Source organism: Caretta caretta, chromosome 9 (genome assembly GCF_965140235.1).
Source record: "Caretta caretta isolate rCarCar2 chromosome 9, rCarCar1.hap1, whole genome shotgun sequence".
Lineage (NCBI taxonomy): Eukaryota > Metazoa > Chordata > Testudines > Cheloniidae > Caretta > Caretta caretta.
The window spans coordinates 34,318,401-34,339,254 of NC_134214.1; the positions used below are offsets into that span (position 1 = coordinate 34,318,401).

The following is a 20,854-nucleotide window of genomic DNA, read 5'->3' on the forward strand; positions in this document are numbered from 1 at the left end:
GCAGAGGAATAGGAAGTACAAAATGGCAGGGTGCACAGAGTCACAGCCAAATGCTACCAATCAAAGGCATACTTGTGCCCAGTTGAAGGTAGGGCTTTTGCATACTAGTAGGAGAAAGTGAGTTGGTGGCAGGAATGTTTGGTAATTATTGCAAATTCTAAGAAGGAAAATGGTACATTAAAAGCTTTGGAAACACATGGAGAAATAGGGAACTGAGTCTGAAAGCTCATCCACACAACTAATCTTGACCGATATGAGTAGTCCCTTTGGAGTATCTGACAGAGTTAAGGTTTGCAAGTTTGAGGCCTTGGGTGACTGGAACTTAATCAAATCAGCTATAAGTCTCCTGTGCTCTATTAAAACTGAAAAAGTGTACCTAAGCCTAGGTCTATTCCTACAGTGTTAGTAGAATCCAAGAGGTCTGTGACCTTTCACCATACTGCATTTGTGCTGTAAGCCCGAAAAAGTTAACATATAAAAACATGCTGGCAATGAAATAATGGTCACCATAATTGGCAAAGGAGTTGTAAAGTGAGAGTCAGCATGAAAACACTCCTCTGGCTCACCCTCATGTCTGAGTTCATGGTGTACTCAAACTTTTCCATCTGAATACACTCAACAAGCAGAAAATCATAAGGGCCAGGAAACAGGAGGAGTTGATTGTGCTCATAAGAATGTCAGATAAGGTTCAGTAAGGATAAGTACTGAAGACAGAAGAGAAGAAATCTATGCATCTCAGCAAACAAATAACTAGAGCAGGGTGAAAACTGGAATCCAGTTTAACATGTCACTGAATTTCTCTCTCAGTTTTTTCCATCGAAGTGTCAATGAAAAGTTTCATCAGAATTGGAGAATATTTTGACCAGCTAGTGACCCTAAGAGCCGCTGTATGCAGCAGTAAATCCCAGCACTGTGACAAACTCACTACACTCAACACACTGTTGTCAGAATATTTATCCAAAGAGTGTCTTGTAAGGTTCTGTATGAAAACTGATGACATGCTGGTCATAAATATCCTTGTGTGATGGATGTATGGGTTGTGTACAAAGAGTTATGTAAGTGTGTTGAAATATGTTCTTTAAATGTGTTCTGGAGGCAGTTGATAAACAAGCCTGCCCTCGACAAAGTAATGTGGATTTACCTGTCCACACGGACCAAGCTAATAGGCAGATGAGAAAACAGCATGGCTTGATTACAAGTAAAGGACAATGAAAATACATTTGCATCTAAGGTAAACAAAGTGATCAAGCCAATCAAAAAAAGCAAATTGACCAGATGATGAAGAGACTTGGTACCTGCACTCAAAAGAACAAGAAGCAAAGGAGAGAAACTTTGTCTGGGGTTACTTTTCAAATAATACATTTCAAAGGCTTTCTGGACTGTAAGAGGGAAGAAAAGGGACTCCTTTATTATCCAACCCTTAAGGAACAAAAGGGACCAATGCTCTTGGCTTCTGTGAAAGGTGGCTCCCCCAACCATGTAGGTTGAGGATGTGGAGAATTGACTGGAGGTGAGAAGTCGCTTGAGACCAGGATTGTAAACGCTTAAATTTTAGACACTAGAAAGCATATTTCATTGTTAACCATTTTCTGTTTTTTTTAATCTCTGCTTACTATCACTTAAACTCATTCTTGTTTTACTATAAATTCATCTCACTGCTGTTACACTGAAGGGAGGTATACATTCTCAGTTGAGCCAACAGACTGGTGTTTATTCTGTCTCTTTGCAGACAGCAGACTTTGTAATTTCAGTGTACCCCAGATCCTGAACCCCCTGGAAGAAAGTTCCTCTGCAGTATGTACCCAGTATGTACCCAGCCCCTATCATTGGACACCCACAAAATGTTACCTGACAGGCAAGGTTAAGATTGGCAGAGTCTCAGGGAGTCTGCTAGTGAGGTGCACAGACTGGTGTGGCAGAGAGAAGACACACACACAGTTTAAGCTCCGGCAAAGTGTTCTCTTGCTCAGGCAGAGGGGTAACTGTGGCTTTTGATTCTGGACGCACCAAGAAAATGTCACACAAATAAAAATCTTACCTGTGCTTTATATTACCGTTAAGACACCAAACCAAAACCAAAACCCACATCATGGGGGGCATAGAAAGCTATGTCCAGCGATTAGAGTGTTATCTGTTAAACTAATATCTGGAGAAAGCTCTCACATGAAGATGGATTGTATGCACTCTGATGATTGCATATTTAGAAATAGTGATGTCTGAGTGGAAGGAGGCTTACACTTAAATGATTCATTAGATCCAGAAGAGAATAGTTTAATGATTGTATCAGCCTGGTGCTGTTTTGGGTATTACATGCTTGTACAGGTACAGAAAATTGTACAAATAGGATTATGAAAGGACCTCCATAATACCAAGCCAGATATAGAAAGTCTATTTTAAGGTGTTTTCTGGCTTTTCTAGATAGTGGGTAAAATCTATGTTTGATAATTAAGGGAATGCACACTTGACAGACTTCTGCAATTCTTTGCTTATGTGCTTTGAGGCATTTAGTTCATTCCTGCAATGCAACTATCAGACTTAATATCACTGTTGGACTCTTAGGATATTTTTTTATTTCCAGGTTCACTGAATATTCTTACATGTTAAGAAGCCCTGAATTCATTCAAGGAAGCTGCCAAGGAGTTTGTGGCGTGTCTTTGGAGAGAGGAAACAGATGGTTCCAACAAAGTGATCACTTTTGAGCATTGCAGTAGATCTGGAGAGAAAGTGAAATTACATCTGCCCTGGGCCACACATCAACATTTTAAAAGGTTAGTAACTCAGCTATCACAAGCTGGGAAAATAACAAAAAACAGATGCAATCACTAATTGCTCAGCTGAACTTTGCCTTTAGAGTCATTCCAGCAGGAGGAGTATTTTCATGCTACCTGTCTCTTGACAAGTTAGGCAAGGACATAATTTCATAAGATTAACAAGGGCAATCCGGGCTAGTGCTACATGAAATTCCCGAAGAATGATACAGATTGATACTCATCAGGGCCAACAATTGCATAGATTCATTACACAGGGAAAACCACTGCCCTGGACTTGAGGCTTACAAAATAAATTATTTAGGTAATAAAGTTGTGGCTAGGAGAAATAAAGCCATTGATACCAAAATACTTTTCAACTCCTAAGAAGTTTGACTTTAGTCCCCCTTGGGCCAAAAGTATTTCTTATGAGCACTCAACCTCTATACACAGCATGCCCATTGTAAAGCTTACCCCTCTAAGTCTTCCTCTTTGACAATATCTTATTATCATAACAAGAATGATATTCACAGTAGTGACCCCTCCCATACCTGCTCCCACCAAAAAATAAAAAGGTTTCAAACCAAGCCCAATGCAATTCTGAAACTAAAAAACAGGCAAAGAAAAATGCTACCCCAAGCAGAGTTCTTATATCCTGAAGAGTGAGAAGAGGCAGAGACTCATTATTGATTGATTTCACCTGCTTAGATGCTTTGGTGATGTGCTGCAGTATAAAACTCTAAGGTAGACAGATTATCCAAATGGTTACTTCAGAGCTGTTCTACAATGAGGTACATGCCACAGAAGAACACTTTACATCTGGAGTGCCCTGATTTTAATTCTGCAAAAAGAAAAAACATTGTGTCTGTTTGCCAAAAAGCATAGTGGTACGGTGATTCTAAAAAAGCAATTGTTGAAAGTTTAAACTGACCAACTTCTTATGCAATAGCTTAGGAGACTGAAGCTCACTAAGGCGTTTATACCAAAGTCAAAAAGGAAAAGTCTTAATGTTTATCATTATCCTGAACATTCAAGGCATCAGCACCCCCAACAAGCTAGGCTACAACCAGTACTGTCAGGCAGAATGCTTTCTGTGAAAGACTGTTCAAAAGGAGAAGTCACAGGGAAACAACGTATAATTATCTTTTTAAAGTTTGGTTTTCCTTGTACTAAATGAACAGATGGTCAGATTGCCCAGAAATCTCCTATAACTGCAGTCCATGAGTTGACTGACTAGTACAAAAGGAAAGTTGCAAGTTTTCGTGTTTGTTTTGGGGGGGGGGGGTGTTTTTGCATGGGTAGAGTGGTAAGATTTCTCTGCTGTTGCTCATAGGGTCATATTTGTTGATTCTGGGATTCATCCGAATACTCAGTGTTCAGATTTTAGTATGAGTGATTAATTGTCTGAAAATTCAGACAAGAAACTGGCTATTCTCTATTCTCCTGGTTTAAATTTCCAATCATGCTCAATGGGCACAATGCAGGTGATTTAGGTGCCAGTGCATTCTGATTAATGAACAGATCCACTCCTGAATAGTTTGCAAATAGAAAGGGGGGCTGTATCCCCTCCCCAATAACTTGTTTGCAATGAATAAAGCCAACTGAATCACAAGACATCATGTTAGGACCCCAGACTGGGCCTCCAAGGTGAATATCAGTGCATCTCAAATTAGTGCAGCTGGGGCAAGTGATACCTAGCTACAGAAAAGTGTAAGTATTGAGAAAAAAAAGAAAAAAAAACACGAAGTCATTGTCCATTTTTATGATCCCATAGATCCTTTAAAATCTGTAATTTAATGCTTCTAGTGTAAATAGAATGAGCTCTCCTGGTGTATGGTACACTAACACGCACTTCCTTATTCCCACCGACTTCCTTTCTGACCTGGGCTTGATGGTTGTGATGGTAACTGGGACACCTTCCTGGGTGCTCTGTTCCACTACTCAGTGATTCATCTTATGATTAAGAGAGAGAGAGAGAGAGATTGCAGGATTTCTGTTGCAGATTTATGTATTCATGATGCTGGAATTTTATTACAACTATTTGTATTTATTACAACTTCACCATTTTCCTGTGTTGCCACACATTTGCATTAGACATCCCAGAATATTTCTGAACTCGAACAACCACTTTCTTAAAATTATACGGAATCCTCTGTAATGGCACTGACCAGACAATGAAAGTATTATTATTTATTCTAAATTACCTCAAAATACTTCACCTTCTTTTCTGTTTAACACTGAGCTTTTACCCCCTATGGCTGTTTTCCTAAAAATATCCCCAGCTTGCTGCATGATTCAGATTCTTTAATTTTCTTCATTTTTGACTCTCCTGATAAATGTATTAGAAACCATATGTGCATGTGCATCATAAGCCAATTTCGCATCCTCCCTCACTTTCTTTTTTTGCAGTGGCCCTATTGCTTCTCTCTGTGTGATCTTGGGATCTTTATAGTGACTTATAAAAGGAAAAGAAAAAAAGCCTACCAAAATAAACCTTCCTGCCAATTCTCCATGCTGTTACTGGCAAAGATGCAATCCCTGACTGAGCATTAGAAGTAAACTAATCCTCAGTTTGCTTTTGAGTTCCTAAGCACGTTCTCTGCTGGGGTCAGATGAGTCAGCTGCTGCCTTGCTTGACAGGAGCTCCACATTGGCAGGTCCATCAAGAACCGGCTGAGCTCATCCTTCAGGACAATTTATGTTCATGATTAAGAAAGATACACGAGCAAACCCCGCCAGAAATCTTATTCTTTTAAAAATCATTTTACATTTGACGATATTTTGATTTGTCCTGAATGAAAATTAAGGGCCTGATCCTGCAAACACTTGTTCATATGAGGACTTCTCATTTGTGCACATAGTCCCATGTCAGCAGGATTACTTGTGAGAGTTGGGTTTGACAGATCAGGACCTGATTTTATTAAACACTAATAGTTAATGAATATGCACAACTTGCCTTCACATTAGAAAATTATTCCCAGAGCCATCCCTAGGGTATGGCGAATCAGGGCGACCGCTCCAGGCCCAGTGCTTTGCGGGGCCCCGCAGACTGGTGTGATTGGCCAGCATGGTCAGTCCCAGAAGTGACAGGTTGGTCCTGGAAGTGATGGATTCATCACCTCTGCCCTGGGCCCCACAGCCTCCTAGGAACTGTTTTGATTATTCCTTACATTTTTAAAGGAAAAGAAGAGAGACCTACCTACCTCTCCATGACTGCATCAGTTTTAATCAATTCAAAGCCACTACATATAAAGCAAAGTGGCTGAAAGCACAGAAATCATTAAGAGATTGCCTGGCTATAGTGAAGGAAAAATGTTAATTCCATTTTTTCTGGTGTAGTAGAACACTGAGGATTCCCCATTTTTTCCCTAGGCCATACACAGGTCTCTTTTAAGGCCCAAGCTACCATCCTTCTGGTCACATAGGACTAGAATAGCGTCACACAGAAGGTTCTAATGAATTGAAGCAGAGCCTGTTGTTACTCTTTAATCATCCAGATTGTTCAGCAATAAAATGTTCTCCTCACTCTTCAAGCCACAAAACCAGGGTGTGGCCATTAGAATAAACAGACCTATCTCCAAGTAACCGGACAGTCTTAGTTGCTTCTAACCCTAACATCATACCCATCTACTACACCACTTTGGCTACATAATGGATACTTGATATGATTTAAAGCTTGGAGCAGAGGAATCTCTTATAACCTGCCTGATGCTGACAAAAGTCAATACATGTTTAAGAAAGGGATGGTTTGTATTCAGAGCAGCACACTTTGTACTAGCTTCACTCTTCACTAGATTTCTTTTTATAGCATTTTTCAAATCAATGCCATTTTTCCTCAGTCAGATCTATTTAACTAAATTGATAGGTAAATAGGAAGCCTATGCATCACTGAAGCTACTGGAAGTAAGCAGACAGTTTCTTTTTGAACCAATACATTTTCAAAAATGTAATAAGCTGCTCCTGAAGCAAAGATTTTCTTATTTTATTATTTATGCCAAATCAGTTCTCAGATTGATGATACAGAATTAAGCAAAAATCAATCTTTTTCTGAAACATTACTGCAGATAGAAACAAAATGTATCTACAGGTATGTACTCCCCTCCCATTCTATTTTTCCTTCTTCCATTTAGATTTTTGCAACACTGTAACAGGAAGCACCTTAGCTCCTGTCTTCTTGCCCCTTAGAAACTGGCTTGGACTCTACTGGTTATGCATTCACAGTGCTATTTATTTGAGTTTCCTCCACCAACACCACCGCAGTTCCCCTGCAACAGTCTACTTACAATATCCTCTGTGCTTTTGGCCCTCTCCTGAGAGTTCTCCCTTCGCCAGCATCTCTGGGAGATTAGGCTCAGCTGCCCTAATCCTCTCTCCCACACTTCCGTCTTTCCTCAGTCTCTTTATCCTTCTTGGCTGACAGACTACTTGGCTATCTCACCTAGCCTCATTATCTAATTACCTGAATCAGCTTTCTCCAGGGAAGGGAGGGTGGGAACCTATTGGTGTCTGAGTGATCAGAGCTCACATGTTCACCCCTCCACATCCGTGGCCCCACAAAGTCAAAAGTCCTCCTCATCAACCTCCTCCTGCTGCTGGCCATCCATTGCACCAGGAGGAGGATGCTGGACGGGGACCGTGTTCTGCGACTGTGGGGCCTATTTTTGTTCTTCCCTTGGTTCACATATCCGGGCAGAGTTCCTCTGGGCTGCGTCTGCTGGCTTCCTAGATACCTTTGAGGAACAGTGGGTGCTGTCCAGGGTTGTCTGCACAGTGTCCACTTCTGGATCTCTGACTTTGCCTCTATGACCTCACTCTTCTCCCTCTTTTATTATTTGTTGTCCCTCTTAGATTGAGCGAGGGGCCTTCAGATGTGGGGGGAACTCAATAGGTGTTCACCCCTCTACTGTTTTACACACCTCCCCCCAGTTGTCTGCTAGCCAGGTTTTTCCTCCATGTCCTCCCTTCTTTAGAGGAGGCACTGGACTCCTCTGCTTATACTTGCCCCCAGGGGGGTTATCCATCTTCCACCCTCAGAAGTTGCACTTCATGGGTGGAGGTCACCCCCACAACTCTTTCCCCCCTGTTAGGCTACCCACGGTGTGAGGACTTGTTCCCCCACTCTTTGCCCTCTCCTTCAGTTGGGGTAGGGTCCGTGGCAGTCCCTTCTTTTCCTCCTCCACAGGGCACTCTGGTTCCTCCAACCTCATACACTGGTCCCAGGATTCCTCCTCCCACTGTTCTGATGGTGAGGTTCCCTGGAACTGTCTGATTTTCACCTACTTCTTGTTCTAAACTGTCTTTTTCCTCCTTCCCTTTCCTCCTGGCTTGTGTCTAGGGTACTCTGATTTTTTTACATCAAGCCCTTTTGCCCTATTTCTTGTTAGCCCTGTTTCCTGCTGTGGAGGACTCCAGACCCCCATTTTTCTCTTATAAAGGGAAGGAGCTCCAGTCTGTTCCTAAAACAACTGGATGAGGCAGTCCCTCCACAACCCCTACCTGCTTCCACTTACCCCAGAGATTAAGTGGAAGTTTATCTCCCCTATTAGGCAGAGTCTTCTCTCACTGTGGATGCATTCCAGTTCTAAGCTCTTGCCAGGCAGTATCCAAGGGGCTTTACCAAATCACCCTGGACTCCTGAGCATCTTGAGGCAGTGTTCACCAGTCCCTACTGATGCCTTTTCTGCCTGTCTCTGATAGTCGTAGTCCACCCAGAGAGTTCTGTCAACCCTCATTCCACAAGTGGGCAGTCCTACTTTATAGGCCTTGTTTTGGTCTCACACAGGTAGCAAAACACTCCCTGGCTCCCTGAACGAGTTCTCCTCATCTCCTCTTTTCTCTTTTCAATTGTCCTAGGTGTGGCAAAATGCCCTCCCTGCTACTTCCCCAAGTCCAGTCCCTGAAACAGTTGGAATACTTTCCTGGGAGACTCCATGTCCATAAACACTTCTATAAGCTTTACTGATTCCTGTAAGATCATTGGCTATGTCGCTCAGGGGTGTGAAAAATCCATGCCATGAGTGACATAGTTAAGCCGACCTAATGCTCAGCATAGACAGTGCTAGGTAGACAGAATTCTTCCATTGACCTCGTTACTGTGTGTTGTGGAGGTGGTTTCCCCACCACTGACAGGAGAACCCCTCCCAACCGCCTGGAAGTGCCTACTTTGAAGTGTTGAAGCTGTGTCACTGGGCCCACCAGCCTGATTATCTAATTACCTCAATCAGCTTTCTCTGGGGGGAAGCTAACTGGTGTCCTAGTGATCAGCATGCAGGCTCACCTGTTCATCCCCTGCACTCTGTCACATGTACTCATATGTAAGTAGCAGCACTGGTCAGGCCAGTTAGAACATTTCAATAAAAAAATAATTATGCTGAAAATATTCATGATCTCCCGCACCTCGATTTTTCCATCCAGCCCTAACAAGTGGCATGGTAATACAGGATAACATATACAGTGGTTGCTATTGAAAAGTCATCCTTTGCCAACCATTAGCACACAGCAATACTTTACCTTACATATATAATCTATAAAAACAGCTGAATATTTCAAATCTACAGTGAGAGTATTTGTACTGCTTTGTAGAATATACTCTGCAATAGGTTTTGCAAAACATAAGGAAACCCATTTTTACAGCTAGCTTTACACTGTGAAGACTATTCTGAGTGAGGGGCAGCATGTAGTTGCGCTGTTCCAAAAGCAGACTTTGGACAAGGTTGTAACACATTTTCATCCCTGTTCACACTTTGTTCCAGGTAGACATAATGTGCATCGATACTAGGTACTTGCTACTCCGTCCTCTGCACGGACTTAGCTACAATGGCTGGTACACTGGGGTGGGGTCAGAATCCCATCCACTCCCCACCCACATGCACAGAAGGGAGTTCTCTTCTTTCTGTGATCTGATCTATAATGCAGGCAGAGGTAGCTCACTCAGAGGAGGGGAGGTGGGGGGGTGGATGTGGGGCGCCAGCTCACAACTGAGTGAATGGCTAGTATAGCAGCCGCTGACACCCTGCAGCCCCTGTGCAGGATTTAGATTCCCTGGATTCGTATTATCTAGCTTCTCCGCTTTGCAACCGATATATTCAGAGGCACCACAAACACCCACTCAGCACAAAGGACATGTGGAGATGAAATTGCATGGCTGGTCTACCTTCAGCTCCACAACTGGGCTAAGTCATGTATTGAATATTACCCATCATTAAGCTGCTCTTTGCAAAGAACGAGCTCACTATAAAGAGTTCCATTGTATCAGAATTGTTGTCAAGAGCTGCAAAAGTCATTCCAAACCTGTATGTCTCGCATGTATTTGCTTAGAATTTGCTATACACATTTGTGGCTGGAAAAGCATTCCTCTTATAGTCCAGATAAACAAGTGGATTATTCCCCAAACTGACACTATTAAATTCACTGGAAGACTTTTCCTACGGAAAAGCCTGGTCCAACAAGATGGTGTTCACCGAGTCACAGAATCAGGGCTTTGAGGACCCTAAGGGGGCCATGCTGAAAAGAGGAGGCACAACTACACAAAAGGTGCTCCCCTGAGCACCAGACACTACAAATTACAAAGGGGTGTTGGGGAGAATAAAGGTTGGCCATGCCTTCAGACCAGTGTGACATGTCCACTTTGCGACGTTGAGCACTGTCCACCATGCTAGCTGATCCTACTGTTTGCACTCACGCACTTGTGGCTGCACTGAGTGCACTGTCTCCTTGAGCTCTCTCCTCTCCCAGACCTCCCACACAGGAGCAGGCCCTGACATTTTGTCTGGCTAGCACATATTTTTATACTCACTTAATACCTTGCGGTTCTAAAAGAAGCTGACATTCAAAGGTCTGATTTTACCAATCTGAGAGGGAAGTTCTGAGATGGAAAGTAAAAAAGATTCCTTCTTCAAATATATTTTAAATTCTGGGAACACAGAATCTTTATAGGACAGTTTATGGTTGTTTATGGTTGTTTTTACAATCTTGGAGTAAAACAATTGAGGTAGGAGTGATGCTGTGTCCTCAAAAGATAAATGACTGACAATAGGCTGTGGTAACAAATGGTGATCATTTCAGTATGAAGTTATTAACAGATAAGTAATAATGCTCACATAAGAGCCAGGCAGCTGAAATATCCCCTGACCTCAATGGTGTACAAACACAGATTTTCTGTACAGCCACATTGAATTATTGCTCAGTTATTTCTTGTTTCCCCCAAATAACTGGATTTTAAAGGAAGGATTTTATGATCTCCCAGACTTTATTTCTCTTATTTTTTCTACAAACTACCCATGGAGAGAACATTCAAGAAATTCAGACACTCATCCATGTAACTATCCAATGATTCTTCATGGGATTGGCCAAAGGCTTCTCAAAACTACTCCAATGCCAAATAAATATATGGCTTCAAAATTTAAAGGCCTAATCCTGCCAGGTGCTGAGTGCCCTCTTTGAAGTGCAGAAGGCCCACAAGTCCATTAATGATATTAATGTTGTACAAAATGACATCAATGGAAATTGAGGGAACTCAGGACTTTGCAAGATCAGACTCGTAATATGAATTTGCTTCATTACTCTCAGCTACCAAAATGTCCCATCCTTTTAATTTCAATAAAGGTCAAAACACTTTTAAAATAATAATTTAAATGTATAATCAAACTTTAGCCTCCTCTAGAGAAGCTAGGTTCTTTTTCCACTCTAATATTAAAATCATTTTTCAGAAAGCATTTCTGTAGCAACCTCCTTTCCATAACAAAAGGAGATGATATACACTGTGGAATACATAGTAGTGCTATTAAAAATGGCCGAAGAAATGTTCTTTGCTTGAGAATAGCCAGAAATTTCCTATAATGGTCTGTTTTTTCCCCTCCAGCAGAATGTAAGTAATTGTTTTCAGAAAGATTGAAGATGATTGAACATCTCCTGGGGTTACCATCAACCAGTGTTGCTTCAGTTGGATTATTTGGGTAAAATCAAACATTTTCTTAACATATCAGAGTATGAATAAGATACATAAATGTATCTACCTTATGTGAAACAAACAACCATGAACAACCAATCAGTTTTCACTGATAGACACTTGTAGCCTCTCTCTCAAACCAGAAATATGATGAATATTCTATGTATAGATACTTAGCTGCACTTGTTCCCCACGACCCCTGCCAAATAACCATATTCCTTGGCCATGTCCTAGATATTTATGGATTTTTCTTCATTACATGCATGGGAGCTTGGGAAGCAGTATTGTCTTCATTTTACCAAAGCATGGAGAGGTTAAGTGACTTGCCCAAAGCCACACAGGAAGTTTGTGGCAGAACTACGTATTGAACCATGATCTCCTGAGTCCCAGTCCAGTGCCTGACACACAACACCATGTTCCCTCCTTATATTTAAAGAGTATTCTTCCTATATTTTTATCACATATATAGATACTGTGAAAAGAAAAGGAGTACTTGTGGCACCTTAGAGACTAACCAATTTATTTGAGCATAAGCCTTCGTGAGCTACAGCTCACTTCATACTGTGCTATCCAGTTATGTTGCTATAAGCCTGGGTTGACTGCTTCTGGATCACTGATTCTGTGTGACCCTTCTGGGTTCCAAAGTTGTTGAAGCCAGTGCAAATCCTGACAGGATTGTTACCATTGTCTCAATGCTCAACACTGCCTAATTTTTTCTGAGATTCTAAGTTTGAATACAAAACAAAAGACCTAAACGTGATTTCAGCTAGAGATTGGCCAACAACATTTGGATCAAGGTTCAGGTCCAGAATGTGAACAACTCCTGAACAAAGAAGAGGTTCAAAATAACTCTCTCTCTAGGGTCCCATCTTTAATTTCAGCTATGTTTTTGTTTTACAAATACATTTTCATGGAAATGACAGTGAGTGGAATGGATGATATTGTCTGTGCCTCCAGGCGAGGGGCAGCTTATTCAGGGTCAGAGGGAGGGAGCATGGGTACAGCAAAAACACCTGGCATACCCAACATTTTATCACTTGTACTAACTCTTATGGAAGTTACATATGTAATTCCCCAGAGAGCAATATATCTGCACAAAAGTGCTGGTGTCAAAGCTGCAAGCATGAACTGAAAACCTTAGCTGGGCTTTTAGATACACTGAATTCTTCCCTTTGTGCTTTTCAAGCCAAATTATAAAAGATGTGCCCCAATCTTAGCATTTCAACCATTGAATGTGGGATATATTGGATACTCAGTTTAATCTATACCAGAATAGGTTGTTATCCCATTCTCATATATACTAAGACAACAATAAGTACTCTTTGGGGATGAACTAAACATAAAGGGTGAAATCCTGGTGAAACCCCATTTAAGTTAATGGGGTCAGCATTTCACCCAAAAATTCTGGCTCAAAGTTGCATGCATAGTTGCTCATTTTTTTGACAGTACCCAGAATGCACATCCACCTCACATCTATTTCAGAGCAGTACTACAGCACAAACCTAAACCAAAATGTTTGGACATTCTTATGAAACAATCCATTGTCTAATCTCGTATCAATTATGCTCCGTCTCATGGGGCAGCTAATATACTACAATCGCTTGATTCTCTCTTTCAGTCCCTTTTCCCTGCATTGGCTCACATGTCATGTTTGTTCAGTCATTTTGTAAGATTCATACCTGAACAGGTCAGCCATCATCTTTGCAGTGTTAGTGCTGCATGTGCAAACTCCTTCATGAGAGTCTTCACCTCTGCTTTGGAATTAATGGTGCATAAAGGACTGTTCCCTCAGCCTTAATAGCTTGAAAGAACCAACGCATCCTGAGGGTATACCTAGGTAGACAGAAGGACTGTTTATTTCTGCAACATGTTGAACTCGTGCAATATGACTGTGCCTTGAGTATTTTATCTGTCATTTTAATCTGTCAACTAAATGAGTTATTTTTAAGCAGTCAGAAGTGGAAGTGAGCAGATGTCTTGACTTTTATATGACCTAGCCTCCTCAGGAGTAGCAGAGATGAGGCATTTTGATTGATTCAAATGCAGATATCTTGAGGACAGTTTTCAACACCATTCGTTTGTAAAACCTGTCAGTAAAGGGGACAAAAATGACTAAAAATAACAAATCACAAGCACACTGACACGTCCATTAGCTGCTTCATGACCTATTTTCATGAAACAGAAAGTAAACAGCAGGTGTCTGGCAAACTAGTCTTCAAGAAAGCTTAAATTTTGTCACTTCAGCCTTCTACTCCACTGTACTCCAGTGAAGTCAATGAAGTTATTCTAGATTTACATGGTGTAACTGTGATCAAGGTGTGGATCATTTATTTTTATTTATTTGTAAAATGCCACAGACAGGTATGGCACTGTGAAACAAGATTTCACCACTGCCTGAGTACACCCTCCACTGCCAGAACACCAGCCATACATGCGGCTGCCATGTGTTTGCATCACTTTCAGAAGTAAGGTCAATTTAGGTAGGAAAATTATTTCCTCATAGTGGACCTGCTCTTATGTTTGGAAATGTCTGAAACTATTCTGGCACATCTTTGGCAGAGTACAATAAAAGGGAATGTTTTCCACTATACTTACCAAACATGCTAGGACTATTTCTTCACACAGAAGTCAAATGCTTAGGTTGCCTGACCCAACATTATAATTATATGTGCCATGTAGAGTATCAGAATATGCTAGACTGCTGCTGCTGCTCTGAACCAACGCTTCATTCTAAATGGACAGTGCTCCATTAATGTAGAATTTGCACAGGAGTCTGAAGTAAATGTGGACTCATGCAAGATCAATTAACTACATTATTAATGTGTGACGTCCCAGAGTTACTTTACGCCTGTTTTGGAGTTACCCAGGCCAACCATAGCGCTGGGGAAGAAAATGATTTTTGGGGAGGGTACTAAGTACTCATTTCCCTCCCCCAACCTCGTACTTCTTATCCACATGTAAAAGATGGCTGTTAGACTGTGTTTCTTGTTTAACACCTACATAACGGACGACAGAGTATTGCAGCTGCTGAAAAAATCTTGACAATCTAGTGTTTAGGCCTAGGAAACTGAGAATACAGCTGGTTGAAAATTTTCTGACAGAAGAATTTGTCGTGGAAAATGCCAATTTGTCAAAATCAACATGTTCTGCAGGAAGGTGATGATTTCAACAAAATGTTATTGTGAAAAAAATTGAAACAAAGAGCTTTGATAAGTTTGAACATCTTTATTGACCTTCTCAAAAGTAAACATTTTGATTTTTTGTTTCAAAGTGACCTGAAGTTTCAAAAAATTATATTTCATTTCATTTTTATATTATACTAATTTCAATACCAATTGCCAAACCAGTCATCAATGCTACCAGTTACTTTTCCAGTTTCAGCAGTAATTGCCAAGTACCAGTTAGAATAGCAATCACATTACATATTTTGTAGTTTTAAAATATGTACTAAACTTTAATTTTAAATTAGAAAGAAATATTTAAAAAGTCCAAACTGAAACCAAGTTTAAATTTTATTGGAATGAAACATTTTGATTGACCCTAAAAGAAGAGGGACTTTTTCTCTGCATGCATGCAGTCTGGCAGAATCCCTCAACACTAGAAGCACACACTGGCTAACCTGCTCGAGTGCAGATCATATCCTAAGGGGCGTTGAGCCCCTTAACTGACAAATACATATCTTGCCAATAGCTATAACGACTGGAACTATGGGTGCTGCTGCACTACCTGGCTTGAAGTGGTTTCCAACATATATAGGGTTTAAAGTTTGATTCAGTGGCTCTCAACACCCCCACTATACAAATTGCTCCAGCACCCCTGCCAATAGAAACCAACAAAGGAAACTGTGTGTCAATCCTTCAATCCAGCGGGGGCAGTGAATATCATCCATGACTGCACTGCAGTCGCCCACCCTATGAAGCAGCATGCCTCCTGTGCCAGAAGTGCAGCCAACTGTTTTCTACTAGCCCCTTCTCTGGTTTCCTTGAGAAATGGCGAGATTTGGCCCTGGTAGGATAGTCAAGGGGTGCTAGCTTTGTGCATGAACAAAGTAAGGGGGGGGAAATAAATTGCAGGAGGACTGTGTTCTCATGGGGAAAAAAATATACACTGCAGTTCTTTATGAAAAACATGACACCGGAAGAGTAGTGACCTATATAAACATGTGATGTGGGACTTTCAACTTATGTCAGTTGCACTGGGGATTTTATAGACGCTCTTTAAATGTCTCTTTATTGATTGCTTTTTCTGACTTTGCTAAGACTAAGGCTGAGTAGTAACAGCAGTGAGCATTCTCAGCTTCCTGTAGGGCAAAGATGTGGTAGGAAAGCTGTAACTCCACTATGCATTTTTAAAAATATGTATGTTGAAATTCAGTAAATTTACAATAGCCACCACTGCACAGTCATTACTAATCCACTCTCACCACACAGCAGTGTCTGAGCTGTGATCATAATGACAGTAATAATGAACCTGAAAATGGAATACAAATACAAGAGAGAATTTATGTATATAAATAAATAAAGGAGATGTTTACAATATAGGGGTAACTATGTGTGGATGGTGTGATATGAACAGTATCTTTGTGAGCTATGTTTCACAGATGTTCAGGCCAGAAGGGGCCATTAGATGATCTAGTCTAGTCTCCTCTGTGTCACAGGCCAGAGAATTTCAATAATAAAACAATGAAATAAAAGAAAATGTCGTAAAAGCTTCAACCAATCAAGAATTCAGCAGCACCTTCACAGCAGTTAATAATTCAAAACACACAATCCTAGTGCTCCACTCACTACACTGGTTCCCTGGAGATTATGGGGTTAAATTCAAGATCTTTGTTTCCCCTCTCCCTCCTTTTTTTAATTTTAAATATATAATTACTCCATGGCATCGACTCAAGGCATGCAAGATACAAAAGCCCTAACGTCCATCAACAGCTGTTCCACAACAACTAAGAAATTGTCAGTCTCAAGGGTTAAATCTGAGAGAATGCTGGGGATGATGGAGGATGGGGAGATCTTTGTCAGCAACTGGACCCAGACAATGTGACTCCCTTTTCCATCTCGCTGCCTCTCACAACGTCGTGTATAACTCTATTCTTAGCCTAGGTTTCCCACAAGAAACAAACAAAACAGGAGCAGGAAGAAGAGGGAGAGTTGTGTGCAATCCTCCACCCTAAAATAAAAAATCCAAACCCAAACAGTTACTGATGCCAGCAGCGGAAGAGGGAGAAATAGTTGCATGGGACTTCATTCTACGCAAGTGCTGAGGTGTGAGAGGCTCTGGCATTACACTGATAATCTAAAGCCAGAGAGTGACAGATATATACATCAGAAACCTACAGAGAGACAAGTCATCCTTATGGGTGAAAATATTTCTCATCCAATTGCTCACTAGAATATATACTATAGAAGAGTGACTCACCTGCTGTCATACCCAGCTCTGGCATATCAATCTGGCACCCTTAGCTGACTGCCATCCTATCCCAGGCGTGATCTACTTTTCATAACTCAGCCAGATTACATTCACTTCCGCCCATTTGGGGGTAAGAAAGAGTCCCACAAAACAGCAGTCCAATGGCTTTATGCCAGATATTCTGCCCAACTCTGGACTCAGTGGTCATTACATCCTTTACATCAGGGGTTTTCACTCCACCTTTCTTGGTGGTCAGTAGAGGAACCCAAGCCCTATTTTAGCTAAGATCGGCCTCCTCACTTCTTCTCTGGACTACTTCCTGCCTCAGCTCTTCCTGGGCTCACTCCACCAGACTCTGCCCCTTCCAGGGCACTGCAGAGTTCTCCTCAGCTCCTGTATGAAATAATGCTTCCTAGGGCTTTTTCCCTGGAGGTCTGGCTCCTGTTTGCCTCTCTGTGTCCATCTCTCTCTCAATCTCTCAGAATCTCCAAACCAGGGCTGTCTCCCTGGTGTCTGGTCCGTTTGTCAGAGCTCACCACAGAAGCTCACTGCACTCCTGGCCCTTTGCCAGAGCTCCCTTCTCTGGAGAAGATCCAAAGGCCTACTCTTCCCTCGTGAGTCTCCGGCCTCCCTTCTACAGCCCCAAAGTCCTTCCTTTATTAGTCACCCCACTCCTCTCAACAGGGACTCATCCTCATTTCAGTCACCCAGCTCTCCCCCAACTTTAAGTCAAATCCTAGGGTGGGCCTAGCTCACCCTCTAGGTGAAATCAGGGGTACTCATTGCTGTCTGGCTCTAGTTAACTCTTTCTCTGCCTGTATGGAGTAAACCCCCATCACAATACTCTGGGTGGGATTTTCAATCCTGCTCAGCATTGACCTAACTCTGCTCTCACTGAAATTCAGGGGCGCAGTTCATCTTTTTTAAGACTCCAAATGTACCTAACAACTTTATATTTTATTTGCATACAGACCTGATATAGTACAGTAGATGTCCTTGAGCTGAGTCTATGCAATTGGCAGTCTACTACTAAGTAGCTACTGTCAATTCATTGTTAAAAATAGAATCTGAGCGGTTTTTTTTTTAAACTTTGTTTCAGGTTAGCATAAGGACTGACTAAGCTCTGGGAGTCATAAGACAGCAGGAGAATTGAGCTTTGCAAGGTGTTGTTCAAGGAATGCATTGTAGACTCAAAGAATTACCATTGAAATTAACAATTTTAAAGCAACAAATGAAAATTGCTTGTATCTGTGTATTGCTAAGGGCGCTACAAACCTAAATGTGAAGATAAAGATCAAAGTCTATTTCTTTGTGAGAACATTTATTCAAGCAATTTTGCACAAAGCCCATTAAGTTTTTATAGCAAAAGAATTCACCTCCCAAAGAAATTAACATCTCGGCTCTTAAACAGAGAAATCAGGGTCATCATCCAAAAGGAATTTCAAGGTTACGAGGAGGGGGGGGGGGAAGGTGTGTCCAAAAAGCTACAAGAAACAATGCTGGCTTTTTAGGTAGTTGTCTCTTTTTTTTTTTCCTTTTTTTTTTTTGGTTCTGAACCAATTGAATATCTATGCTAACTTTCTTAAAGTACACTGATCAAACTTATCCTCGGACTAATGAAAATAAACTCATTTTTAGCACACAAGATTCTCCTGGCAGAGTATCCTATAGGCCATGTCTGCCCGTGAAAGACCTTGAACACTGAAGAATCTGGGTGCTGTAAGGTAGATGAGAAACAGTACCTAGAAGGGTACATACAAAATTTTGATATAAAACTTCAGGAATTATTATAATGAATGCTACCTCCCAGAGTTCACTTTTTAACATTAAATTAGAGGACTCCCTCACTGATAGAGCTAAGCAAAAAAAAATTATCAAAACTGTTTTTGGCAAGACTGAAACAGTTGGCAAATTCCTGCAATTATGCCAGATTGTTCTGGTCCAAAAAAACCAAAACATTTTTAAAAATTCTGAAAAAGATTAAACATTTAGTTTCTAAATTTTCAAAACAAAATGTTTTGATTTAATATGATTTTTTTGTTTTGAGATATCATTTAATTTTATTTAAAATTAAGATAAAAATGCTTAAAATCAAAATGAAATGTTTCATTTTTGGTTTAATTAAATCTTTTGGTTGATTCAGAATTATTTTCCCCCCAACTTTTTGATTCACCAAAAATTGTGGACATTTTCATTTCAGTTCTACCCAAAACAAAGGATTTTTCAATTTTTTAAAATTGCCAGTGATCTGAAAAATCAGTTATTCACCCAGCTCTGCTTATATGAGTGAACTCATGAGTGAAAAAGCAGGTTGTCTGGAGCTGCGTCTGCCCCTGGATATGCATCAAGCAATCAGGAAACAGTATAGAGCAGTTGATAAGAGTACTGGTCTGCAGATCAACAATCTTAGATTCTGGTCCCCACTCTGCCAGTGACTTGCTGAGTGACATACACCAAGCCGTGGTCTTAACTAGGTGGGGGGATTGATCTAAGTCACACCACTTCAGCTACGTGAATAACGTAGCTGAAGTCAATGTACTTAGACCTACTCATCGCGGTGTCTTCAGTACAGTGAGTCAACTCTGCCTGCGCCTCTCGCGGCAGTGGAGTACAGGAGCCGACGGGAGAGCACTTAGGGATCGACTTATCGCATCTAGACCAGACACAATAAATCGACCCCCTCTAGATTGATCACTACCCGCCGATACGGCAGGTAGTATAGACATACCCTAAGTCAATGGGGGTGGGATTTTTTTTAAAGCACCTAAGTTGTTTAGACTTATAAATCCTATTTCAGTGAGACTTTTGCTTCTAAGTGACTTAGGAGTTTTTGAAAAAGCTCATCCATTACTTTTCTGTGCCTCAGTGTTCCCATGTGTAAAACAAGGATAATGCCTATTCATCTTTGAGAGTTATGGATGAATATTGGGATATATTTGAGCTAAATATTATGATTTGCATTAAAACCACCCTCATTTACATTATATGAATTCCAGATCCTGCCATTCTCTATTCATACATAAGATTCCTGATAAAAAAAGAAAAATACCTTGAGCCTTGAATGCTATACAATATTGAAATTAAGAGATGAATTAATAGTAGAAAAGAATTAAGGCTGTAAGAAAATTAAAGTTACCAGGTCAGTTTCTTCTCTCAGATATTGCAGAGAGGTATCCAAGAGCTGATTCTGACCTACCAGATGCAAGAAATGTTGTTTTGCTGACAGCCTGATCCAAGGTTCACAGAAGTCAATAGAAAGACTCTTATTAACTTCAATGGAGTTTGGATCAGACCTAACTCATTTAGGACTATATTATAAAAATACTTCATCATCAACAAAAAACTTAGTATTTGCAGCTTACAAGAGTTGTCACAAATAATTGGTTTATTCATTGATTATTGGATTGATTGATAAGCCACTCACCTCTGGGTATAAAAACTTCAGAATGTACATAATTGAAATACAAATTCAACAACAAAGTCCAATAACCAGAGAAATCAGCTGAGGAGATGGGGAGGGACATGGTGTCCTCTAGACTGCCTAAAAGCATTCAGAATTGAGTCACTGGGGATGTGGCTGGAGTAAAAAGCCTAATGGATTTATACACACATATATTGATCCAGTTGCTCTAAACCCCAACAGAAGGAGTTGAGGGGCTGTGGCTACTATTCCAAGCTGCGAAGAGGATACACTGCAGCTCCATAAACTGTGGTCTAGAGGAGTCCATCCTGCTCAACACCTTGAAAAACA

The 20,854-nt window shown here is 40.9% G+C and overlaps 1 long non-coding RNA gene across 1 annotated transcript in view; it reads left to right on the forward strand.

Annotated features, from left to right (window-relative positions):
• Positions 1–20,854, forward strand: part of LOC142073180 (uncharacterized) — a 208,404-nt gene that overhangs the window by 131,268 nt on the left and 56,282 nt on the right. Inside the window, exon 5 of the long non-coding RNA XR_012669891.1 lies at positions 2,579–2,768. This is a non-coding gene — a long non-coding RNA (uncharacterized LOC142073180). The remainder of the gene's footprint in view (positions 1–2,578; positions 2,769–20,854) is intronic.